This window comes from Euphorbia lathyris, chromosome 4 (assembly GCF_963576675.1).
Source record: "Euphorbia lathyris chromosome 4, ddEupLath1.1, whole genome shotgun sequence".
In the NCBI taxonomy this organism is placed as follows: domain Eukaryota; kingdom Viridiplantae; phylum Streptophyta; class Magnoliopsida; order Malpighiales; family Euphorbiaceae; genus Euphorbia; species Euphorbia lathyris.
Genome location: NC_088913.1, coordinates 8,259,648 through 8,287,542, shown reverse-complemented (window position 1 = coordinate 8,287,542; position 27,895 = coordinate 8,259,648). Strand labels below are relative to the sequence as shown.

At 37.6% G+C, this 27,895-nt stretch overlaps 2 long non-coding RNA genes across 3 annotated transcripts; both read left to right on the top strand.

Moving 5' to 3' along the window:
- Positions 1–1,160: 1,160 nt before the first annotated feature.
- On the top strand, positions 1,161–3,400 carry LOC136227290 (uncharacterized). 2 transcript variants are annotated; one of them, XR_010687988.1, is made up of 4 exons: positions 1,161–1,317; positions 1,400–1,524; positions 1,652–1,849; positions 2,271–3,400. It is a non-coding gene; the product is annotated as an uncharacterized lncRNA (long non-coding RNA). The 2 variants fall into 2 exon arrangements; XR_010687987.1 differs by having other exon boundaries at positions 1,400–1,849.
- A 12,328-nt stretch (positions 3,401–15,728) lies between these two features.
- LOC136227729 (uncharacterized) lies at positions 15,729–19,100 on the top strand. Its single transcript, XR_010688207.1, has 5 exons — positions 15,729–15,945; positions 16,215–16,294; positions 17,348–17,501; positions 18,348–18,431; positions 18,756–19,100. It is a non-coding gene; the product is annotated as an uncharacterized lncRNA (long non-coding RNA).
- Positions 19,101–27,895: the final 8,795 nt, after the last annotated feature.

Below are 27,895 nucleotides of genomic sequence, written 5' to 3'. Positions count from 1 at the left end.
TTATTACAAGATCTACAAAGACACTGAAATGGGTACAGAGAGTAAAAAAGGTCATAAATGTATAAAAAAACACAAAACAACTCGTCAGAAAATTAACAAGCTCGAATTCAATATTATGTTCGGGAATTATTCACGAATTTGTTAACGAGTTTTGCTCGCGAGCAGTTCATTAATTTAGTTTATAAACTTCGCACGCTAACAATTCATTAATTATGTTCATGAACTATAGTGATTTGGAATTTCTTTAACACATAACTACATAGTTTTTAAATTTATAAAACTAAATTTTACATAAAATTACGCAGTTTACATTTTTCTATTTACAGAAATGTTATTATTAAAAAAAGGCTTAATACATTATTTGTCCTCTGAACTTGTCTAAAAGGTTTGATTGCCCTCCTGAACTTTCAAAGTATCCTGAAAGCCCCTCTAAACTTGCATTAAATGTTGAGTAGCCCCTGAACTTGCGCAAAATATAATCAATGGATCACTCGGTTGCAAAAAAAAAGTAAGTTAAATGCGAAAAACATATTGCACAAGTTTTAAAAAAAAAGTAAAACGATCGAAGTCGGAGTATACGGTTGTTAGATTAGAGAATACAAATTGTATATAATACATCTTCTGCATTTAACTTATTTGTTTTGCGAGCAAATGAACAATTAATTACATTTTACGTAAGTTTAGGGGGCTAACTGAACATTTAATGCAAGTTCAGATGGCTATCAGGATACATGAGGCCAATCAAGTTTTTTGGACAAATTCAGAAGACAAATGATGTATTAAACCTAAAAAAAAAAAAAATCGAACCCATCCTAGTTAAAAGCATTTCATCAATATTATAATCACACTTGTTAGGTTTGTTTATATGGTCTATAATAGAGACACAAAGCTTTCAAACTGAGATTCATCGTGTTTAAACTTGACTCGTTTATAATTGAACTAAATATAATCGAGATTTTATCGAACCCAACACCGAACCGTTTACCGTGACCCACTCATTTAAAGCCCTAACTTACACCGACAATCAAAATCTGGTTTGAATTAAAAAAGAACAAAATTTTATAAGTTCGACACATAGAAGGTATGTGTCACTATCTCCTTGTTACGCCTATAAATTGAAGTTTATATCGAAAGAAAGCGCAGTTTGCCTTCTTCTCCGCCGCCGTGCATCGGTGAAAATGGCATCGGCCTTCCCTTTGCTAAAACATACTGCAACTCGACCACGTTTTGATTCGTCTACAACCTTAAACCGTGATAGTCATGAACTCATACAAAATTAACCTCACACTGATCGATTTGCAGCCCCCGTATTTGCCGGTAATTTTCATTTCGTAATTAAGTTTGCCGCTGTTGTTTGCTTCCACTTGTGACTTTATTTTACTTCTTCGCTTTCCCACAGTGATAGACCCCGGCGATGAAGTTTGGCTGTTTGACCCTTATTTTCCTTCTTAATGAGGAGGCGTGTATCAGAAAGATTTTGAAGCAATCCTTTTCCTTCTTAAGGAGGAGGCGTGTATTAGAAAGGTTGAAGGAATCCCTCTAAGTTTTTCTTTGGCACTTTGTGTTTTGATTCTGATTGAGCTGAAGGTTTATAGTAATTATTGTCAATTGTAAGAATTTTGAAGTTCTTAATTAATGGGATTTACTTCAGGTATTCGTGGGGTCTTTTCGAGCCTTGGCACAATAAACGTTGTTGTTGTTGTTGTGTCACGGGTTCTAGTCTGAGTCTTAGGAGGGAAGGTTTGTCTCCAATACACCCACCACACACCCCTCCCCCGACGGGTCCGGTGCACCGCCCTTTTATTCGTGGGGTCTTTTACTGGCTGAACAAAGCTCTGATATTAAAGAGGTAAGGGGACTAAGGATTCTATTTATGATTAGCATTTTTTTATTGTGAAAAATCATAGTATTTTGAATTGTCAGTATAGTAGAAATTCAATTTGTTCTACGAAATAGAGGAAGCATGAGTAGTTGAAGTTCTTTGAATGAGATCCCCAACATTGGTAGTTGAAGTCTACAAGAAACAATTAAGAACCAAAAAGATAACTATTATACTTGCTCTTTTACTTCTTATTTTCCTACCTGTTTTCCTTCCATTGTGAATGACAAAATTTCAAGTTTGCCCTGCAATTTATAGGACATTTTAGCTTCTTGAGCACTAAACTATAGGGCTTCAACAGTTTGTATGATTTTGAACATCTTAACCACCGAGTTCCAATTTTAAACAGCCAAATTTTAATAAAACGTATAATTTTTTAATTTCTATGCAGCCAATGGGATGGAAACTACCAAATCGAAGCTTACCTTCCAGCCTTGAACCCATCAGTAGACAGGCTGATTACACCAATGCAACAGCAATCACAACTTGCATCATTAGTGAACTTCCATGGAGGAGCCTTTTCCGAAGACTATGAAGCAGAAACAAATGCTCAACACACTTCTGTGGAACCGTCAACAATCATCCATGAATGATAATAGTATGCCTGATCTCGATTTTCGACTTTGAGCTTATTATCTCCATGCCTCAAATAAGACAACTATGAACTGCTTCTTTTTTTCTTTTATGTTGAATAAGTGTTGTTGATTGATGGATGCATTTCTGGATCAGAAATGATTTGGTTTAAGCTTTATATGGTCAACTTGTTTCGTTATAGCATATGCTATGCATCATCATTTGGCATGCATTAGATCTTACTGAATAAACTGACAGCAGTTAAAAATGCAAAATATTGCATTTGTTTTTCTCGGTAGAAGCATGAAGTATGATTGTTCTGTATATTTACAGGTGCTCATTGTTAGCACTTTCAAATGCTTGTGCTCTTTCTTTCTTATTGCTCTTGGACTGATATAACTAAATGATGTTTGAATTCGCAAATATTTTCATGTTCTCAAGTTGCTGATTTTCAACTCATTTGATAAGCTTCTGGTTAGAGTAAGAGCTTGATTCTCTCTGGGTTGGTGTTCTTTAGTTCGGGCAGGATAATTGGGAAGAAAGTCTGAAAGACTCGTCTTTACATTTCTCAGAGCTTAAAACTGCAAATCTTTTGGCACTTTTTGGCACAAAAGTGGAAGACAGAGAGACTCAAAATCGTCAACTCTGCAGCAACATCAGATAACTTTGTTTCTACTGAACTGAGGTTAAACTCTATGCCTTCTTCTCAGGATCAGCAGCCAGCAATCCAAACACCTTCTTAGTGGGCAGATTGACATTCTGCAAGCTGAATAGATAGTTCTGTAGCAATGGAGGTTCTGTTCTTTGTCACTTAATTTCAGTTCAGTAGCCGCATTCAGTTCTGTAATTAGTTCAGTTCAGTAATTTATCATTACTTATTATAATTATTTATTATTATTATTATTATTAGAACCGTTATTATTTTTATAAACTTTTTATTTTAATTAATTCTATGTTTAAAGGATTATATTATTATATTATTTTAGTTCAGTACCATTCAGTGAGCCTGGTCATGAAAATAGACTGCTGTTTTTTTTTCAGTAATTTAGGTTCATCAGTTACTTTCAACCGTCCGTCCATCGTAATATTATACCATGCCTGTCCAGTTTTCGTTTCCATTCCGAATTTAGAATAATCAGTAATGAACTCTGTAAGCTTGCATTGCAGTGATGCTATCTATTCTGGTGGTGTTAGTTGTGATATCCAAGTAGTTTCAGGTGTTTCTGCTGCTTGTTGTCACAAGCCACTGCAGGGGTAATTTTCACTTGTTGTCCCTAAATCATGCATTAAGTAACAATATTGTCCTGAAATCTTTCATATTAAACAATTAAGTCCTTCAAATTATCATACAAACACAGTTTAAATGAAAGGGAATCATTGTAGAAGAATTGGACATTTATGGTTACATGAGATGTAGGGATAATTTGAATTTTTCTGGCAGTAACCCACTTTAACAGCTTTGAGAATTTGACATGGTCCCTGTTGAGGTTATTTTCCCTATCTGTAATCAAGAAGAAGAACATGTTTTGTTCCGGCTAGGCCCCCCCTTGTTCGATTGCCAAATCGCAGTTTGTTATGAAATTGCGATGTTTTAGTTATTATGATCTATTTTTATTCTTACCTTTCCAAATTAGAGCATATCTGGAAAGAAAAATTGAAATCTATGACCTATTTTTATTTTTACCTTTCCAAATTAGAGCATATCTGGAAAGAAAAATTGAAATATGATTTCATCGAATCTTGTTAGGTGATTATTTAATTATTTATTGTGTTTTTTGATGATGGGTTAGAGGGATCATCCTTAGCAGCAGAAGGCCAAAAGACCTGCTGTGATATATTTCGGAAATTAGCTAATACCATTGCAATCGCTACCTCTCGAGATCAATTAGCATACCTCATGCAGTTGCATCTCTCGAGATCAATTAGCATACCTCACGCAGAATGCGCAACATTTTTACCTTTGGTTAGCATATCAATTCTGTTTGTTGGAGTAATAATAACTTCCAGAGATTTTGGATTTTAAGGGCGAAGTATTAAATGAAATATTAATCACCTCCAAAGTTAAAGGGTTTAGTGAAATCAAATTTTAAGAGCGAAGTATTTAATGAGGGTCCTAATAAATATTAATCACGTTCAACTAGTGACATCAAAAGTTAAACATTATAATGGTCTGAAATTCAGTTTTGCAATATTTTGATATAGAAAATTAATAAAAGAAATATAATTAATTTTCAATTTTACAGATTTATGATTAAGTAGAGTTTTGCATATGAGATCAACTTGCTTAAGTTTTTTTTATTGAATGTGACAAGCAACAACAGAAAGTAGAAGTGTATCTAAGAAAAAGTTTTCTTGAATTTAATAATCATGAAATAGTTTTAATAGATTTTATGCTCTTTACGATATAAAGCATGATAACTGAAAAATGAAAAACTAAATTTGAAAATCACATCCCTTAACAGGTTTTAGCGATTAAGTGCTTGAAAATGGAAGATTTTGATGCGTCTCTCCTAAATCGTCTTTGTAAATCAGAATCTAATAGTTTTTAAAAAAAAAAACAAATCTGATAGAGTTTCTTAAAAAAAAGTATAGACAATTGGAAGCTTCATGGCTAGGTGAACTTGGAAAGAATCTAAAATAAATTACGGAATTTGGATTTACTAATTGATGTCCAGTTTTTATTAATATGGAGAGATCATAATCTGATTTTTTTTTTAAAATACAAGTTTATAACTGCATTAATTTTTTTAGTTTTAAATAAAAACTAATTTAAAATCCTAGATCAATTAATACCAATATAAAGACGTCCCTCCTATGCAGATTCAACGACGGACCTATAATTTTATTGTAATGATAAATGACACGACATAGCAAAGAGATCATTTCAGCAAATTATTTTAGTAGCATCTCATACGAATAATAATATCGTACTCTTATTTCCATGCTTATATATATTAGTGATTATTGATAACATTTACTTCCTATGTCTTATTGTATTGTAATAATGTTGAATTTATGAGTGCCTTTTAATTACTTGTCATTTGCTATAACTATATATATGTATATTTCTATAATGTACTGACACTTTTAAGAGGTTAATATACGAGTTTAGAAGTTGATGTACGTGTCTGATATTCTGAGAGATATAGACATGCGGAATACATACGAGACAAAAAAGTGTCCATTCTGCTTTTCTTGTTTATAATAATTAATTATTTACTTATAACAATAATAGACGGTATTATATAGCCCACTTAATACGTGGATTTTCTAGTAATTTATGAATCTTTTAACATTCCAATTAATAAATTTTTGCAATAATATAAAGTATTCAAATTATTAAAAAAAAAAATCTTAAACTATTGTCTTAATAAAAAGCATGAGTAACCTCTTAGGTGAAATCGGTTCTATTGTCTTAATAAAAAGCATGAGTAACCTCTTAGGTGAAATCCGTTCATGCGTGAATATAATTAAAAATTTGAAAAATTAAAAAAAAACAAAAATTTAGATATAAGGTAACAAAATAGGTATATATTGTTTTTAGAGAAGTATTAATTTAGACTTTAGGTAACATCAATATAGTTTTAACGTTTAAAAACTGGTATAAATTTAGACCTCAATAACGGATTAGACACGTTATTTCTATTACTCCGTTAAGTTATAATTTCTTCATCTACTTATAATTGACACGATAAGTAATATCAATGACGTATTTTAGTTCCGTTATCCCTATATTAGTGTTATTTTGTACGTGGAGTTTTAGATTAGATTGATTCTGCCCCAAATTACCCAAAAATTTATAAAATTGACAGACTAAGCTGACGTGTGACTGTTCTTATCTGATAATACTCTTACCAAATTACCAATTCAAGATCTGATACACCTACTACATAAGCATAAGATGAATTTGGGGTTTTGAGGGGCGGCTCTTCTCCGCCGTTAGGTCGTGAAGGCATTGATATCTCAAGATGGGATGCGATTGCGATTGGGGTTACATACTCAACCGTGCATCGGTGGAAATGTCATCGCTGCTGTTGATTCCGATTAGGGTTACATACTCGACCAGTGGTTTGTGGTGCTTTGAGGGCGTTGTTCGAAACAAGATTCGACCAGCATCCGATCTCGTCTATGAAGGACCATCTGATAGTCATGAACCTATAAAAAATCATCTTTCTTCTTCAACAGTATGGGGAAGATTAAAACATGATATTCTGTTTCTAAATAAACAGATTTGTGCTTGAAAGAATCAAGAGAAAGCTCCAATTTATAATCCTAGTGAGATGAACTTGGACTTTCATACCCAAGCTCACTCACTCAGTATCTTTCACAGATTCGCTTAAGTTTTGCCTTTTTCCATGTGTCTCCTAATTCAGTGCTCCTGGTGAACAAGACGACAGGAGAAGCTTATGAGCTTTCTGTGCTTTGTGATTCTGAAGTTGCTCTTATTATCTTCTCTAACTGTGGCAAGCTCTATGAGTTCGGCAGCATATCCAAATAGAGTGATCTAATCCTCCTGCCTGTCTTACTTCGGGGAAGACAAGTAAGCACCACACCGTGGCTCTGATGCGGACATCCGAACTGGCCACACTGATCGCGCGGACTCTAGCAGGTCTTCAAGAATCAAGCTCACAGAGGATGCACCTAGAAGGGCGGATCCCCAAGACATGCGAGCAAGGCGGATCTAGGAGTACGCCAGAAGGCGTATCCACATATGAGCATGGGCGGATCGCCAAGATTACTTCCTCAGGAAGTCGACCAACAGACAATCTGACATTCCGTACCTGCACCTCTGTACCTGTTGTCTGGGCTCATTACCTATCTTACCCTCTTATTATTAACTGTATTGTAACCCTAGTAGGGGTAGTCCCTGTCCTTTGCTTATCTTTTAGAGGTTGTATTTAAACCCTCATTTTGTAAGGATATGAAACTTTTTAATCAATCAAATATCATTTCTCTTTGAGAATTAAGGTTATACCTTGTTATTGGGATTCACTCCTTCAAGTTAAGCTTGAGAAGAACATCTTTGTTGGTTTACGACTAAAACCTCCATTTATCGCTTTCAATCCGTATCAGTTGGTATCAGAGCCAATCGTTTCCTGACCCGAAACTTCTTTTGGCAATGGTTCAACCCCGACAACCGCAAGATTCCATGGAAACCAGTGACCGGAGGTATGAGGAGCTAAGGGAGCACCTCACAGAACAGATTCAGGCCAGCCATGAGCGGCAGAGACAGACCGATCAAAAGTTGCTGGAGTTAACCACCTCCCTGGAAAACTTCAAACTGGAGGTTCGGTCCTTAATCCAATCCGCAGCAGGAGGATCAACTCAGAGAAAGGAAGGAGCCCTTGAACAACCATGTCCACAAATGGGTCCTAGGGATCCTGAGGTAAGAAGGCCTGACTTTGTCCTTGTGCATAACGCTGATAGCGATAGTGATGATTTTGAGGATATTGGGGATAATGGTGCCTTTAGAAATATGAGGGGTGTTGGCCCGAATGATAACAGACGTGTGGGTATGGTTAGGGCAGAACCAGATCTAGGAAACTTTGACAGGGATGATGCCTTTAAGTTAAAAATAGACTTACCGTCTTTTGGTGGTGAACTGGATATAGAGGGGTTCTTAGATTGGTTATCGGAAGTTGCGCGCTTCTTTGAATATGCTGGGATTCCTGATGAGAGGAAAGTAAGGCTGGTGGCGTATCGCCTGAAGGGTGGCGCATCAGTTTGGTGGGATCAGATGAGGGAAGAAAGAAGAAGAGGGGGCAGAGATCCGATTAGATCTTGGCTACGAATGAAGGCGATGTTGAGGGAGCGGTTCTTACCGCCGGACTATGAGCAGTATATCTACAGCTCCTACAGAGGATGCTCTCAAGGTGCCCGAAGTGTCCATGAGTATACCTCAGAATTCTGAAACTGAAAGCCAAAAGACCTCTAGGTACCTAGAAGGGTTGAGATACAACATCCAGGATCGTATTGGCACACAGATGGTGGTTCGAGTGCAAGATGCCAGGAATTTGGCCCTGAAGGCTGAATCTCAACTAAACGGGCGAACCCGGAGATCCGCCGCTACTGAGTATACGCCTGGAGGAAGAGATAACGTGAAGTCTTATGACAAAGGCAAGCAAGTGGCGAGTGCCAGTGGAGTCAGGGTTAATAGTGTGGGAAGAGGATCTGTTGGAGATACTAGGCCATACAAGGAGGTACCTACACCACCTAAGAGCAACAATCCATATGCGAGGCCCGCGCCTTTTAAATGTTTCAGGTGCAATGAACCAGGCCATAGATCCAACGAGTGTCCTAGGAGGAAGAGTGCTAACATGGTGGAAAGATGTGAAGAAGACTATGAAGAAGGGGATGAAGTATATTGTGAACCCTTGGGAGAGGATGATGATGAGGCGGATGAAGGGAGATACGCCATTCATGTGGTTAGACGCTTATTAGTCTCCAGCCGACTAGAGGGCGATCAGAGGCATCAACTATTCCGGACTCGTTGCCTTGTGAACAAAGGGCGATGCAACGTAATCATTGATAGTGGTAGTCAGGAGAACATTGTGAGTAGCAGCGCCGTTCAGAAGTTCGGGTTGTTGGTAGAGGCGCACCCTGATCCCTACAGGGTGGGATGGATCAAGAACGTTGGCGAGTTGAGGGTGACCCAGAGATGCAAGGTACCGACTGAGATTGGTAACTATCATGATGAAGTCTATTGTGATGTGGTCGATATGGACGCATGCCACCTATTGTTGGGCCGACCCTGGCAGTTTGATAACAACGCCACCCACGCCGGAAGAGAGAACACTTATAGATTTGTGAAGAATGGGGTGAAGTTTGTCCTTACACCAATGGTGAGAGAGCCAAAGGCCGACGAGAAGTCTACCTTGGTAGTCTGTCCTACACACAAATCGTTTGTCAGCGAATGTGAAGAAAGCCAAATGGTATACGAGGTAATGGTTAAGGCGAATCACGAATCCGCCCAAAGGGACGAAAGGGAAATGCCGAGTGAAGTGACCCGCCTACTTGGCCAGTATCAAGATCTGTTCCCGGAAGAGCTACCCAGTGGGTTACCACCTTTGAGGGACACCCAACATCATATTGATCTTGTGCCTGGGGCTAGCTTACCAAGCCTCCCACACTATCGAATGAGTCCGAAGGAGAACGACATCATGAGACAGAAAGTGGAGGAACTCATCGAGATGGGATACGTTAGGGAGAGTATGAGTCCTTGCGCCATTCCAGCTTTACTTACGCCGAAGAAGGATGGGTCTTGGCGGATGTGTGTTGATAGTAGTGCCATCAACAAGATCACCATCAAGTACAAGTTTCCCATTCCAAGGTTGGATGATATGCTGGACCAGCTTGGCGGATCTAAAGTCTTCTCCAAGATTGATCTCAGGAGCGGTTATCACCAGATACGTATTCGAGTTGGGGATGAATGGAAGACTGCTTTCAAGACTAGGGATGGATTGTATGAGTGGTTAGTGATGCCATTTGGGATGACCAATGCCCCTAGTACTTTTATGAGGCTAATGAATCAGGTGCTTCGCCCGGTGATTGGGAAGTTCGTAGTTGTGTATTTTGATGATATTTTGATTCATAGCCAGACCTTGGCGGATCATGAGAAGCACTTGCAGACAGTATTTGATCTGTTAAGGAAACTCCAGCTATTCGCCAACACCAAGAAGTGTGACTTTGTCATGGAAAGTTTGGTTTTCCTTGGATTCGTGGTTAGTGGCGACGGTGTCCAAGTGGATGGAGAGAAGGTGAGAGCCATCCGAGAATGGCCGACTCCGAGGAATGTGGGGGACATCAGGAGTTTTCATGGGCTAGCAACATTTTATCGAAGATTCATTAAGAACTTCAGTTCCATAGTGGCCCCATTGACAGAATGTTTGAAGAAAGGAAAGGGGTTCGAGTGGGCGGACGCCCAAGAAGAGAGCTTCGCCTTGATCAAGGAAAAACTGAGTACAGCGCCAGTGCTGGCGTATCCTGATTTTGATAAACTGTTTGAAGTTGAGTGTGATGCCAGTGGAATTGGGATTGGTGGTGTTTTGATGCAAGAGAAAAGGCCCATTGCGTACTTCAGTGAGAAGCTATGTGACGCACGGCAAAAGTGGGCAACGTATGATCAAGAATTTTATGCCATAGTGAGGGCATTGAAAGTATAGGAGCATTACTTAGTGGGGAAAGAATTCATTCTCTACACTGACCATCAGGCCCTCAAGTATCTAGGAAGTCAGAAGCAACTTCGAAGCTCCATGCATGCCCGATGGTCCGCCTTCATAGATAAGTTCCCCTATAAGCTTATCCATAAGGCGGGAAAACAAAACGTAGTGGCGGACGCCTTGAGTCGGAGGGTTGCACTAATAAAAACCGTCAATCTGGAGACCGACTGCTTCGAACATATCAGAGGAGAGTACCTGGCGGATCCCGACTTCGGTAGCATTTGGGAGAAATGTAAAACCCAATATGGAGATGGAGCGTATCACATCACGGATGAGTATCTAATGAGGGGTAACCAACTTTGTTTACCTTGCACTTCCATCCGCGAAAAAGTTATCCGCGATCTGCATGGCGGATCCCTGTGGGGACATTTTGGGCGAAACAAGACCTATGAAGCAGTAAGTTCCCGTTTTTTCTGGCCCAAGATGAGGAGAGATGTGGCGTACCTAGTAGAACGATGCTATATCTGCCAGACCGTCAAGGGACACCCCACTAATGCTGGTTTGCAACTACCACTACCTGTACCAGAAACTATATGGGAGGATCTATCCATGGATTTTGTCCTAGAGTTACCCAGAACTCAGAGGGGCATGGATTCCATCTTTGTGGTTGTTGACCGATTCTCAAAAATGGCACACTTCATACCATGCCGAAAAACCAATGATGCATCGGCAACTGCTAAACTGTTCTTCAAGGAGGTCGTCAGACTACATGGCGTACCAAAGAGTATTGTCTCAGATCGTGACACGAAGTTTCTGAGTCACTTCTAGCGGACCTTGTGGGCTCTTTTTGATACTTCTCTGAAGTTTAGTACCACTGCCCACCCTCAGACAGACGGACAGACAGAAGCGGTCAATAGAACTCTGGGAAACTTACTGCGTAGCAAGTGCAAGGATAAGCCCCGGATGTGGGATGTGGTTCTAGCCCAAGCTGAGTTCGCCTACAACGGCTCTGTACATTCGGGAACCGGGAGATCACCATTTGAGGTAGTATACACAAAGACCCCAAACCATGCCCTTGATATAGCATACCTTCCAAAGGGAAATGTGGCTGCCAACCAGCTGGCCCAGGACTATATGCAGATGCACCAAGAGGTAAGGGAGACTCTTGAGGATAGAAATCAGAAGTTAAAGGCTAAGGCGGATGAGCACCGCAGGGACCTACAGTTTGAAGTTGGAGATGAGGTCATGGTATATTTGGGCAAGGAGAGGCTCGCCAACACCGCAAGCAGCAAACTTCGGCCTAGGAGGTATGGGCCATATAAAATCACCAAAAAGGTCAACGCCAATGCCTATCATATAGCATTGCCAAACTGGCTTGGCAAAGTCTCACCAGCGTTCAACATCCGTGACCTTAGCCCTTGGAAATCGGATGGTCCTTTAGAGCTCAACAAAAACGAATCAGTGCCGGACTCTTTTAAAGAAGGAGAGAATGATGCGGACATCCGAACTGGCCACACTGATCGCGCGGACTCTAGCGGGTCTTCAAGAATCAAGCTCACAGAGGATGCACCTAGAAGGGCGGATCCCCAAGACATGCGAGCAAGGCGGATCTAGGAGTACGCCAGAAGGCGTATCCACATATGAGCATGGGCGGATCGCCAAGATTACTTCCTCAGGAAGTCGACCAACAGACAATCTGACATTCCGTACCTGCACCTCTGTACCTGTTGTCTGGGCGCATTACCTATCTTACTCTCTTATTATTAACTATATTGTAACCCTAGTAGGGGTAGTACCTGTCCTTTGCTTATCTTTTAGAGGTTGTATTTAAACCCTCATTTTGTAAGGATATGAAACTTTTTAATCAATCAAATATCATTTCTCTTTGAGAATTAAGGTTATACCTTGTTATCGGGATTCACTCCTTCAAGTTAAGCTTGAGAAGAACATCTTTGTTGGTTTACGACTAAAACCTCCATTTATCGCTTTCAATCCGTATCAGGCTCCCTGACATTTGGTATTGTCTACGGTTTTTCTTTTTGCTATCACTATCAGTCCATAGGTCTAACTTAACCAATGAATATGCAGCAAAGGCTTGTAGCAGATCCGATGAAGACATGTTTGAAAGCATATCGAAATCAGCTTAAGTTTGTCATGTTCTTCAGCTCCTGAGATCTTTTCATGCACTGTTGGACAAAAACCAAGCAAGTATACTTCAAAGTTCGGCAAGTCCTTTAAGTTCGAAACTGAGGTGCAACACAGAAGAGCAAGTGTTTTTCGTCGCATAAATACAGGGTAAAGAAAGTAAATAGTCCGGGTAGAAGAAGGATGATGTCTATCAATTATGAATGGAGAGTTACCTGAAGTCGAAGCTCGGTAAATCTGATCACCTCTACAGCACTAATGAAGGGCGTCAGCAGTGCCCTACGAGCGGGAACCTTTCCTTTGGTGGAGCTGTCCGAGATCGAGGTCCCGGTCAAAGGGATCATTTCCCTCCCAACAATCTTGGCCCGCAACGGCAACGAGGTGGAGTGCATTGCCGAGTGGGTAGTGGTGGACATCCCACTTACCTACAATGCCATCATCGGGAGACCTTTTATAAGTCTTTTTGGAAACAGATGTGACTAAAATGTTAATACTCTTCTTATATTTATGAAATTTCATTACAGTAAATAGTTTTGTCTTCGAAATTCTGAACTATTCATTTGCTGCCGGGTTTTAAATATGGTTTCCTTAAGGGAAGGAATTAATTTATCGGATATGTTCATTGGTTTTAAGCATGTTTCTGGTCATTGCATTCATTAGTCACTTGATTTTTTTTTCTATTGCTTGCTATATTAAATTCCATTAGATTAAAAGCATTGCTATTTCTTTTATTTAGAGGCAGGAACAAGTAACCTTTAGAATTAGATCAGGTAATGGCTATCTGCAGTACAGAATTTGATCGGTTTATGGTGAGTGTATCAAAAATTGACAATGCGTGAGACATTGTGTTCTAGTTACTTTAGACTTCGATGTATGCTCACCAACTTGGCTAATGTTTTTTTTAAATCTGCTAGAGGTTTGTGTTCCATGTGGACTGGGACCATTGTACCAATTGGGTTTTCAGTCTGGTGAAGAGAAATACACTCGACTTTAAGTGAATTGCGGGAATTCCTTTTCAACAATGCTTCACTTGTTAAATTAACAACCCGAAATTGTACTTTTATGCCTAATGGAATGGTAAATTGGGAATGCCTCACAGAATTTGCTATGGTTTCTTGTAAGTTGCCTGATCAAGCAATGGAACATATTCTTTCTGGTAGTCCGTTGCTCAAATCCTTAGAATTGATTGAAAGTTTTTCTGAGTCTGATAAGCTGATTATTGTTTCCAAATCTTTAATCAACTGTGATGGGATTTCATGGCTGGTTATTGCTTCTGAATCTTTGAAAAGATTGGTTATAGGACACTTTTCTGATGTTGTAATTTCATGTCCAAAGCTTGAAAAACTGATTATTCTTTGTAGTTTGGGACGAGTTAGAAATGCTAAATTACTGAATTTGTCATCTTCACTTTATGCTACTATTGATTTTTATGATCCGGGGTTTCACGATCTGGAGCTTAAAACTTGGATTAAAGACATTCTTCATCAGCTTCAACATATCAAAGAGCTAGAACTTGGGAGATACTTTATCAAGCTAACTTTTATAAAGAATAAAAAAACATTGTATCCTTTTTTTATATGAATAGGTGTAATATTTTTAAATTTTAAAATGAATTATTGCAATATATTTTTTTTTGAATTTTCTTTTCCACATTATGCTTTCAGGTTCTATCAAGTTTAGCTTACATGAGAGATCTCTTTTTACCGGTGTTAAACATCAAAAGCTTGACTTTGAATTATCCTACTATGATGAATGCCAAATTTGGAATTGCATGTGTACTTAGTAGTTCACATGTGCTTGAGAAATTAGTTATTAATGTATCACACTATAATCGGGTAATTTTTTGAACCTTCTAAATGTCAAATTTAATTCAATAATCATTGTGGAATAAATGGTTTAACCATTCTATGAGTTTCCTCAATTTTATGTTTATAAAGAAAATGTAACGATAGAAAATGTCACTAGTTTTCCATATATTAAGTACCTTGTCCTAACCTTTTCTTCTCTTTTATCTCTAGGAATATTGTAATTTCCTTCAGCTGACCAATTTTGGAGACAACTACTGGAATTTCAATAGGAATGTCTTTTATTGTTTGTCATCACATCTAAAGACTATAAAGATCACTGGTTGTCCAGATAAGGATTTGTTAATCTTTATTGAATTTCTACTCAAGAATGCAAAAGTGTTAGAGAAGATGGTGTTAGAATTTGAAGATCATGTAACCACTTTTGAGCTCAAAGCATTAGAAAAACGATTGATGAGGTTGCGAAGATGTTCTAAAAATACCATTATTGAGGTTATACTCAGAAAGTAAATATTGACGATTTTAGAGGTTTTTGTGGTTCATTAGTAACTTGCTTTTATAAACTAAATTGGACTTGATTTTGTTGACATTTGGTAATGATGTTAATGTTTTAATGACTGTTTGGATGTTGATTGTTAAACTTTTTCTTCATGTCATTTTTTCAATTAGTACTCTATGTAAAATGTTTAAATGGTTTGTAGGTGAGCATTATTTTTAATTTGGTACTGAATGGTTAAATCAAATGTACTTTAGATATTATTTTAAAAATATTACACTCTTAAGAAAACCTTGTATACAACTAACTATATAAGTCTGATTTCTTGTTCTGTTCCCATTACTATGTAGCAACAAGTAAAATTCCGTCTTTAATGTTGTTATTCCAATTTAGTATGTCATTGCAATTTCAACTAGAAGTCTGAAAGAAAGTAGATTAGAAGTTGAGTAGACAGAAAGGAAAGCATATATGATTATTGACAGTTTGATTTCTGCACTACAAGAAAAACAAACAATAGTGAGGAAAAAATAATGAGTGGGGAGAAAATCGCTCATTAAAAGCATACTTTTTATACTTTTAATGGGTGGAAATAAAAACTGTCAACTATTAGTCTTAAAAAACTTAACTTTACTCAATTTTCTAATGTTACGCTCATTATAGGTGCTAACTTTTTGAGCGGCATACATTCCCACCCAAACAAAACCTAACTGCAGTCCACCTCTGTGCTCCACGAAACTACCGCTCTCTCCCTCTCTCTCGCCTCTCTCTTTCATTAGCTCTGGAAATCATTCTCTTATACCGATTAGCTCTAGGAACCATCCTCGTCCACCACTATTTTCATATTTCGGTCAATTTGACAAACCCCACAATCGACTGGAACAAGAATCGGTAAGCTCCATTTTGTTTGAGATTGTTGCCCTGGGTACTCTTTTCCTCAAAATCAGAGTTTCTCTAGTTTGCAAATTAAGTAGAAGTTAGGCTATTTCATTGTTTATTTGTGTAAATGTCGTTATTCATATCTCCTTATGTGTTTATTTGCAGATCTATTGGAAAACCTAATTTGTGTGGTTCTGTTTTTCCTATGCTTGCTTTCCTTTTTTTTTGTTCGACTTTGTTAGACTTTTGCTAACAATATGTTTGTTTGAACAATTTTACAGATACAATCTTTCAATTTTGGGGCTTTGAATTAATTACTTGAACCCTCTTGTGCAGTACAAAGAGAAGCATCGTTATATGGGTGGGTTTCTCTGAAATATGTTTTACTTTGTAAAAGTTTTCATGAATTTCAATTGCACAGATAGGCATTAGGACTGAATTTCAATCTTGTCTGTGTCTTGGAATGACTCTGTATGATGAATTAAACTTTTCCAATGATGAGAATTGAGAAGAATTAATAATTTCCCCGCAAATTAATATCAATTCCCTTGTCCTGATTGGATATACTTCTATTGATATAGTGAAATTTATTTTAATTTGTATATGAGGAGAAAGACAGTAATTTTAAACACTTTTATTCTTCACTCTTATAACTTGCCTTTTATTTCACTAATTAGAAGAATTATTATTTGAATAAAACTAGGAAGAGTATAGTACCATTTCATACTTGAATACTAAGTTTGGCATAGAAAATTCCTAATACAGACACTGTAAAATGAATGAGAAGCAAACCATACTAGTGTGTCAAATGGGTGCACATAGTCCTTTCCTCTTGATTTCACTTGCTTTCACTGAGCCTGGCCTTTCTTTTCTCAATAAAGAAAAACACAAACAAGGGTATGACAGAGAAAGCACTGAAGCAAACAAAGGCAATATCAACGGAGACATGACGGCCGATGATGGCCTTGACCTCCAAGAGTTTTTCTGTTTCATGAGTATATGTATTCTGACCATAAGCAACCTTATGTTTATCAAAGTTGAAAGCATAGACACATACGAAGTACGTAGCAGAAGGCACACCATGCTCAATAGTCCATGTGTAACTTTAGTTCTTGTTTGAAGAAGTGTAAGGCATATTAACGATTTTGAATTGGCAAGTCTTGTCCTTAGATAGACGATCCTCTGTTTTTCTCCATGAAACTGGTGTATACGTGTCATTTAAATAATAGAGAACTCAATTGATTCGATGTAGCTGTCAAGTGGTTCCTCCTAAAGAATAGTTCACAGTCCCGGCTCTGCTTCACTCTTCCTCTCGTTTATTCTTCGTAATTGCTGTTAATGTTTGACTTTCTCTAATTCTTTTTGGATATTTGAATTCGAGTTGTGAATAATTTTCTAAATTTCTCTTTAGCAGATTTTGAGAGCGTATTTCGTGAGAGACGAGGGCCCGATCTCACTTGGATTATCGAACCCACCTGGTCTCTTTATTGGATCCTTAGCTCTAACTTTGATTGCTGCACCTTTGTCCACGCTTTTTTCTCTCTTGGTCTAAGTTGTCTAAAGCTAAGGTACTTGGATTACATTTTATAGCTCTTAAATGCTTCAAATATTATTATATAGATAATGTACATGAAATTATTATAATCTTCTGCTGAATTTAACTTCTTTTAGTACTGGATTCTCTATTTTTCCAATAGAAATATTTGATACACTTGTTTTTCTCTTTTTAGTCTGTTAGTTGGTGTTATTGAAATTTTAGGTTTTACTTTTGATGCACAAATTTTTTTAGTATATCACTTGTTATGTTCTTCTTTCTACGGCATTCTTCATCATTTGGAATATTTCCACAAGCTAAGGTAGTTTCATCTGAGAAATTGAGTCTTTAATCCAAGTTTTTATTGTAAATTCAATCAACATTATTAGGTGTCTAATTAATACTTAAATGCCTAGTGTGCAGTGTCTGTATCCACTTAATTGAAGAAGGATTTACAAGTTAATAGCAGTAAGAATGGCTGTCCTGCAGATTCTAGCAGTGAATATCTTTTTGCAATTCGTTACGCTTCAATTAATTTAGTTTGCCATTGGATATTCGAACTTAGTGATTGGTGTGAATTATTGTTATTTAAGGTTAGAATTCTGATTTGGCAATTTGAGTTATTGAATTGATTGATTGGAATATTTGAGAAATTTTGTTGATTAATGCAATATAATATTTCCCTTGGTGATGTACTCTAGTTTATTAACTTTAAAAGCCTTTTCTAAGTTGGTGATAAGTTTGTGTCTCCATGCATTTTTGTTTGTGTAATCCATCTAAATAAGAGCAAAAAAATACAATTAAGTTGAAGTGGGAAGAGAAAGTTAATTGGTGGCAAATTTTACTGTATAACTATACACTCTGTTTCTAATTTCTGCAGTGGACAAATTCCTTTCAAATTGATTTGCAATATTACACAAGAACTCGTGATTATACTGATATTCATCTCCTCGGTTGTGGCCTAGTAAGTTGGACTCTTAAATTTTTTTTTTTTGTCTATTCTTTCTTCTCATTGTGTTAGTGGATATTCAATGCTTCTATTCTGCTATTTATTTATATTATTCAAAAGGTTAGTAATTGGAAAGAGTATATATCGCTCGGTCATTAAAGTAGTTTACTATTGTTAATTACAGCTGCACAGGGAAACTTGAGCGGCATATATCTGATTGAGAAAACTTTAGCTATCTGAACGAGAAGAAAAATTATATATGATAACTGTGTAGATACATTTAAATGCAGCAAATTCATATATAGTTCTGGCGTCTAACGTAATACCTTTTACAATCAGGTGTTTTATGTGAAAACATTTGTAATTAGAACCATAGGCGAACCTATTGATGGAAGAGCCGAGTCTCCGTCCTCTTCGACCTTGGATGCCCACTCGGAGTTGCAATCAACCATAGGTGAACCCATAGACATCATCTTTTTGCAGATATGCACAATGTTTTTGGTATTTAGCTCTATTCTTTGTAGATTTCTTTACTTTGACTATTTAATGGGTAGTATAATAAAATTCTGATTTCATTTCGTAGGAGATCCCAATACTTTGAATGTGATTATACCTTATTTGCTCAAGTGTAAAAATTATACCTTCAATCTATGATATGTCTTATTATTAATGATATGGTTTCATTTGGAATTGGTTATCTATGTCTTTTTATTTAAAAGTTTGATGTTATTTTAATTTGTTTGAGACTTGAATATATCTAATTTAGAGTAGCTCCGTTCAATCCAAATCATTATAAATATTTTTAATTAGACGATTTTTAATCATTATAAATACTTCTAATGAGCGTATTTTTAATCACTATAAATGCTTCTAATGAGCGTATTTTGAATCATTATATAGTTTTTAATAAGGGTAAATGTCCACTCATTGTAAGTTATGATTCCGCTCATTAATACTTTTAGTAAGAAGGGCTTTCTCAAGGGGAAAATTCCGCTCATTAAAAACTTTTAATGAGTGGAACTAGACTTTTAGTGATGATTTTTCCCATCATTAAATCCCCTTTTTCTTGTAGTGATGGGACACCAAATCCTCGGTCGCCAATGCACAAACCGCTATTATCAATCAGCTAATTTTTATCAAACATGTCTACACAAACAGCTAGTCAAATCAGCTAATCATAGCAGCTAATGTAATCAGCTAATAGCTAACAGCTAATTCCCAAACAGGGCCGATGACTAAAACATTATTAAACCCTTACCTTTGAGGGTTTTAAGTATAAGTCATCTTTTATTTATTTTTTTTCGGACTAAGAGCTTTTGAATTTATGCGGTTTCGAAGATTAAGTTATTAATCTTTAATTTTCACAATCAACGAGCTATCAGAGTTGGCTTTGTTAATCAATCAAACTGTTATTGAATGGCCCAATACGTGCATATAAGGACTTAATCCTTTATGGTGTTTGTTATTTATTTATCTAATCATCTTATTGTTATTATTAAAAGATAACAAATAATGTTTATTTATTTTCTGAATTTAGATTAGATATATTTCTTGAGATTAAAAAATTGAAATGAAAAATAAAAGATATGACTTTCGGTTTGTAACTTTTAATAATACCATCTGAATTAATTGAATATAAAATTTTTCTTGGAAACCAATGCATAAAAATGAGTAATAGAAAACATTCTGAAGAGCAAAATATTTGCAATGCTAAGAAATATCAAGCTTAAGGAAGAAAAAAAAGGTAAGAGAAAATATGATATGTTATTAAATCTATATATCGTGGAAAAAATTAAATCAACCGCCACTTGTATATATCACGTGTCAAAAATTATGTCATTTGGTAAAGAAATTAATAAATCGATTAATTTTTCATGCAAAACGGGTTAAATGTCACTTATGGAAATATTTCAAGGGCAAAATGTTACCAAACAATGCATAAAATGTTACCAAACAATGCATAAAATGATAAATTTGTGGATGCATTAAAACTAAATATGAGTTTAACTCTTAAATTAACCATCAACCTATTTTTAAAAAGGGTCACTTACATATAGATGCTTTGTAGTTTCGTCGATTTGCAACCTCGAAATGAATTTTTTTAAGCGTTAAATGTTATTTTAAGCAACTTTAATTCTTCAACTTTTTAGGTTTAAGGTCATTTAGGTATTGTTTTTTATGAGAGAGAAAGTTAATGTTTAAAGAGAGAACTAAAAAAATGATGTTTTCAAATTTTTTTAATATGGTAAATGTGATATACTAAAAAGTTTTAATTCTTTAAAATTTTCTTTTTGAGGTCGTTATCGGCCAAATTTGGCAAAGTGGAAAAAAATGTAAAATTTTACAACAACATTGTTGTGTTTGTAAACAAAAATTTCACAGGTACTCATCTGCAAATCCATGTAACCACTACGCATCTACTTGTAATTAACTCTTTAAAAAAATCAATTGGGCCTCTTTTAAGTTTAAAAAAATAAAGGGCTTATATTAATTATTTGGGTTATTTAAAACCTAAATAATATTAGTGTTAGCGATATTTTGCGAATATGCTAATTTCAACCTTGTCACGTGTGGTTAGGGTGCGGGCGTGCCAGAGAAGATTACTTCTCAATTGAAATGGTTAAGTTTATGGAATTTACGCGCCAAAACTTGAATTCTAAACGAAACGATTGGCGAGGGACGCAAGGATTGAAAAAGTCCCTCTTGGGTCTCTAGCGCCGTTATAGAAACTTTGCTAGATAAATTGTTTTATTTAAGCTAATGCGAGTAAATTGAAGACGAGAAAATAAAGGAATTTAAAGTGCGAAATTGACACGAAATTTGGTGAAAAATCGGTATTTTATTGATGTAAATCAAGGTTTGAATACATGTGTTTGAGGTAAGCATAAATTAAAAATGAATTACAATTGAAGAACTTCTATACTAAACATATAGCTAATTCAATTGAAAATGGAAGAGCAAATCAAATAAAAGGAATTGAAATGCAATTAAAATAAATTGGAATTCAACAACAAACTCGGAGCCACAATAGCTATCTCGGATTGAAGTTGAATTTTGGCGTAGGTGTGAGGTCCTCGGAGAGCTGCCACCGATCGGGCCCGTACGGTATGTGCTTTGTGCAATGACTAAACGTTGGTAGGCAAATGGGGCAGATTTAAACTTTGACTTTGGGGAGCTTGGTTGGAATGGTTAAGAATTCGGAATTGGACAAGTAAATAGTGTAGATTGAACTTCGGGAAGTCAGGAACAACTTTGTGGAAGGGATCGAAAGCAGAAAATGAAGTTAAATGGACGAAAACGGGCTTTGAAAATGATTGGACGAATTTGGAAAATTACTTTGGAAAATGGAATTCTAATTGAAAATTGAGCAGAGTAACAGCTTAGGAATGCTAAATTGAATTGAGAAACTTGGAAGGAAGGCTATTGGAATTTGAATTAAGGCTAAAGGAAGCTAAATGAGGGATTGAAGCTAAGAAAAATGAAGAACGAAAGGAAGAACTTGAAGAACTTGAAGAAATAAGAACAAAAGAACTTAAGAACTAAGAACTACGGAGCAAAACTAAAGATTAAGCATTGGAGCTTGAGAAAGGGGTTTTGTTGTGTGTTGAGTGTGTGTTTTATTGTAGGGGAGGGGGTCTATTTATAGTTTTTTAAGTGGCGTTTTGGTAATTAGTTAGAGGTATTAGGGTATTTTGGTCTTTTCATCACCAAATAACTCAACTAACTCCAACTAACTCTAACCAACTAACTTAACTTCCTCAACTGCCGTTGACTGCTTCCGGACGAGACGATACGCCCCGCGTATGTCCTACTACACCCTGCGTATTGGCGGATACTGGGCCTTGTGCGTTTCTTGTTGATTTCTACGCGTGGCGTCTCTGGTGTCACGTCCCGCGTAAAGGAGTACGCCCTGCGTATTGGAGCTTCTGATCTTGGAACACTCTGCGGATGCGTCTCACGCATGACGTATTGGTAAGTACGTCCCGCGTAAGAAAGTACGCCCCGCGTAACGTGAAGGACGCGCTGCGTATTTGAGTTTTTGACGTTGATTTCTCCGGACGCCTTGTTTACGCCCTGCGTATTGAGGACACGCCCCGCGTGGTGCCGGACTCTCTCATGGGTTGCAGGTTAGCTTACACGTGTATTATTTTCTAGAAAATATAAACTATATCCTAAAAACATAACCCAAGCTTTTCATATACATAAAAATAATTATTTTATTTTTTGGGCCAACAATAGCCCCCCTCTTTTGTGCATAAATGAATTAGTAATAATAAAATTTATGTACAAAAGAAGTTTTATTAAATATTTTTTTTTTTAAGATAATAGAGAGAAGAATCCTGTAGGATTTTAGAATTTGAATTCCTTGGAACTCTCTATCTTAATCAATCTACAACTCTTCTTTTCTTTTTTTTGTTATCTTTGTTTCTGCCATTTTCTTTTCCTCAAACTCAAGAACACTCAGAATCAAGCTCTCAGTCTCTCAAGCATGGGTATGCAATCTATTTTTCTTCTTTATTTCTTTCTTTTTGATTTTTCTTTTCCTTTTGTGTGTGTAGAATCACATTTTATGAGAAAATAAATTGAATTGGAATAAAACATAAGAATTTTAGAGCTATTACGTGGAGATGGAATTGTATTGCTGAAATTTGCATCTGTCTGTCACAGCTGCGGACTCATATTCTGACACCATTCGCGCTGATTCTCGCATAGGCATAACCCTTGGCTTGCAGGAGGTAATTTTTGTAATTTCATGATCATGTTTTTGAAGGTAGCCTCCATAGGCTTTGATTGATTGTGTCTGTACTTTCGATTTCAGGACAGTGTCTTTACAATTAGCCCTGTTGCTATGAATAACTCGCCTTTGCCCCCTTATCCCATGAGTAGTGCTACCGAATTAGCCCTTCATAGGGAAACTTATCAATTCCCTGCGAATAAGAAAGGTCTGGTATTCCCTCGTTGTTACACTGGGTGGAATGACCTTGTAGATTGTTTAGGATTGAGGTATGCTAGTGTTTGGGACCAGGTTGGCATCAGGGATTTCGTTCGTTTGACGCGTCATGAAATTACTCCTTGTGTGAATGTTCTTGAAGGAGTTTTGAATTATTGGTCACCGATATGCAACTCATTGATTCTCCCGCTGGGTCCTATGTCTATCACTTTACGTGATGTGGTTGCTTTGACGGGGTTGCCCATTATTGGAGAGGAAGTCCCAAGTTGTGTATATACACACGCATTCCCTGGAGTGCAAGCCATCTTATCTAAAGAGGCTGGGACGTATGCCAAAATAATTAAGAAGAAATTGGATAAGGCGGAGTTGGATGATGAGGATCATGTGCATTTCCTGTGGATGATGCTTAGCAATCATGTTGGATGGGGGAGGGCAGGTACCTACTACGGCAGGCCCTTCTGTGAGACCAGGAGAGAGAATTGATTCTGACGAAGCCTTATACTTTGATTTTGAGGATGGAGCGCTGGATCAACTAGGGGCACGTTGGAACGTGACTTCTTCGATTAGAACTCTGTCTCTTGATGATAGCTCGGCTGAGGTGGACATGACTCCATTGCAACTTCCAGCACGAACACATCTTCCTTCTGCCTCTTCTTTAAACCGATTGATTGCCGCACCATTGTCTCAGGTTTGTATGATTTGTGACTCCGTTACTTTATGAACTATGTTTGGGATGCTTGAGTAATATTGTTTGATTGAAATGTCATTTGTGAATATGGCAGGAATCAGCTCTAGTGCGTCCTCCATTAGTTCCTGTCGGTCTTAAGGCTGATAATCCTTTTGCTGGTTTGGATTTTTCGTTTTTGAAAGTACCGCCTAACGCCGTGGCTGACTCATCCTTGCCTATTGATGATTCTTTGAGTGATGCTCGTGCCAATCTCAGTAAGCTTGTCGCCTCTCCTCTCGACTCTTGGACTCCGACCCGTGTTGAAAGAGCTATGATTGATTTTGACCTTATGATGGGTGTGTGTGTTCATCCCTTCAAGACTGAGCCGTTGACATCCGCCAAGAACCACATATTATTTTGCTATCAGTCCTATGTTACTGAGAAAAACGTGGCAGCAGGTCTCGCAGCTCGAGTTAGATCAAATATGGCAGAGTTAGAGGCCTACAACAAGAAGTTTAATGCTCTGGTTGATGATGAAGAAGCGGATAGGCAACGATTAGCCAAAATTGCAGCTGTAGAGGAGCGGCTTGCGGTATTGGAGAAGGAGGTGGCTGAAGCTCGAGCGTTTAAGGAAGATATGGTTAGAGCTAGCTCCGGGTTTAGGGTTTGTTTCCCGCGGATGGAGGAAGAGTTGGGCCGTGAGAAAGATCGATTGGCCAATCATTATGATGAGATGTTGGCATGGCACAGACAGAGCGAGCAACACAGAGAGGCTGCCTCCAAACTTTGTGAGTCTTGGGCGAAATACCCGAAGCTTGATTTTTGTTTGTTTCCGTAAGGTACGTTCACGGGTTGCCTGTACTTTTCATCTTCGCTTTGAGTTTGTACGCTCATTCTTTCATTTATTTATTTGTCTAGCACAAATGGACATTGCTTTTTGAGTTGATTGTCGTTTGAGCAATTGCTAAGTCATCTATTTTTGGCCATGGCACATTTATTCTTTTATTGATGAACATTTATAGCACTTGCAAAGACACTATATAAATGTCCAGCAAAATTGCAAACGCCCAGAAAAAGAGCGCATACGCCCTGCGTGTACCTGGTTACGCCCCGCGTATTTGTGCTTCTGACCCTGAAGCGCCTTTTTGATAATGAATACGAGTGGCGTCTTTGATTTTACGCCCCGCGTATTCTCGCTCCTGGAGTACATCTTTCATGCACGTCCGGTACACGCCCTGCGTCTTTGGGGCACGCCCCGCGTGTTCATGCTCCTGGAGCTGTCTTTTACACACGTCTGGTTTATGCCCCGCGTATTGTCAAACACGCCCTGCGTGTTGGTGCTCCTGAACCTAAAACGCCTTATTGATGTATTTTACACGTGGCGTCTCTTGTGTTAAGCTTCGCGTAGGAAGGTACGCCCCGCGTATGAGAATGCACGCCCCGCGTGTTCGTGCTCCTGTAGCATATCTTATATGTACGTCTAGTGCACGTCCTGCGTATAGGGGGAGCGCCCTGCGTGTGAGAATGTACGTCCCGCGTGTTGTCAAACACGTCCTGCGTGTTGGTGCTCCTGAACCTAAAACGCCTTATTGATGTATTTTACGCATGGCGTCTGTGGTGTGCGCCGCGCGTAGTTGAGCCTCTTCTACGTCTTGCGGGCTGGCTGCTACATTAATTATGTCCCACATACTTTGGAAATATTTCTTCAAGTATTTGCCGTTGATGTATCTTCTGTGTGGTTCTCCGCCCAAACTCTTCAACCAATACGCGTTCCCGGGGAGCACCTTGTGGATTTGAAATGGTCCTTCCCAGTTGGGCGACCACTTTCCAAGCTCACGGTCCTTCGTCCCGATTGGTAGGATTTGCTTCCACACTAGCTCGCCTTCTCTGAAGTTTTTCTTTTTTACTTTCTTGTTGTACACGTCTTCCACTTTCTTCTTTTGGATCATCATGCAATCGAGCGCTTTCTGCCTTTCGTAGTCCAAATCTTCTAGTTCCATGGTCATGGCTTGTATATAATTGTCTGGCTCCAAGTCATTCTGACGCATTACTCGCAGTGAAGGCACGATGACTTCTAATGGTATTACTGCATCATGACCAAATGTTAGAAAAAATGGACTCACTCCGGTCGCTCGTGTTTTAGACGTTCGCATGGCCCACAGTGTTTCTGAGAGAACTTTGTGCCATTCTCTAGGATTGTCCTCTAACATCTTTTCCAAGATTTGAATTAGAATTTTGTTGGATGCTTCGGCTTGACCATTCGCTTGTGCATAAAATGGGGTGGAATGAATCAACTTAATTCCGTACTCTTCTACGAACTCGTTCATATCTTCGCCTGTGAACATGGTCCCCTGATCCGTGGTGATGGATTCTGGGATTCCGAATCTATGAATCAAGTTCTCTTTGATGAATCAGATCACTTGTGTTTGGCCGACTTGTTTCATTGGTGCTTCTTCCACCCATTTGGAAAAGTAATCTGTGGCAACTATGATGAAACAATGCCCTTTTGATGAAGCTGGGAGGTAACTTCCTACTTCTTCCCACTAATCCATGTTCTCCACCACATTGAGTAACCGCTCCACTTTGAGTTCCACGATGAAATTGATTTTCACGCTTTCTATTTTTCCTGCTTTTCAATTGGCTCAAAAATACACGTTAAAATATTAATTGGCTATTGGTTCCCCTAAGTTTACTTCAAGTTTCCCCTGATGTCCACTTTGGAAAAATATACTTAAGCGTAGCCAATTAATATATTAAAAATAATTCAAAGCCAAAAATTATTTATGGTGCAAACAGTTGCTCCCCACAAGGATGGATTTGAGAAACGAAAATTTATGCTTGGTCCCTAACAAAAATAATCTTTTAAACTCCATAAAATTTAAAATGTTTAAAATAACATAAAGTAAAATAAAACATGATAAAATTAAGAAATTTAATTGAAATAAAACTTTAAAAAGAAAACTGATAAAAACGAAAAGTAAAAAGTTAAGCTATTAATGCAATAGAATAGAAGTCTTTCAATTTAAATAGATCTAAACCTAAGATTAAAAATAAATGAAGAAAATAATAAAAGGATAAAATTGCAGCAGAACAAAAATTTAAAGTTTTAAATGGACTAGGAAACCATAATGCAAAAGAAACCTTAATAAACACAAACTCTATATACCGCATAAAAAACCAACTTGAAAATAATTAAATATTTTCAATAGCAACTCATTGAAGAGAAAGCGGTGCAGTAGAGAATTGAGTTTTGTTTACCTACCTTACCTTGAGAGCTTCAACATGAAGTTTGATCCACCTGCCTCGCTCTCACTGCTGCTGCTTTTATTCTTCTTCCATCTCCAAATTAAGTCTGCAATTGCCGCACCGATTGCTGCCCCTTTTACAGCTTTAAGAACCCTCATGGAGGTAAGGATCAAATCCTTAAAACTTGTAGAAGCAATTGAAGTTGTAAACCGTTTGATCGAACTGGAGCCGAATGAGGATGATGGCCGTTGCTGAAACCTCAAATTTTCAGCTACAGCAGAGATGGCGGGTCTGAATCAGGGACTTCGTTGAATGATGTGATGAAAAAGAAAAAGGAGGCAGAGAAAAAGTTTGAGGGAAATCTGTCCTGAAGAATCATCTGTACTGAGAGTTTATATTTGATAACATGTTTTGCAACAAAGTTCTTCTCGAAGAGGGTCATCTCCCCTCATTCTAAGTTTACAACATTGAACTCTCTGTTATCATGTTCTTTTTTTTTTAATACTGATGATGTTGTATTTCCAGATTCTGTCTTCAAAAATCATCGACGTTGTTCCGTCTCTTGGACTTGGATTGCTGCTTCTTGACAAAGCGTCTTTGGGCAAGTTCAATCGC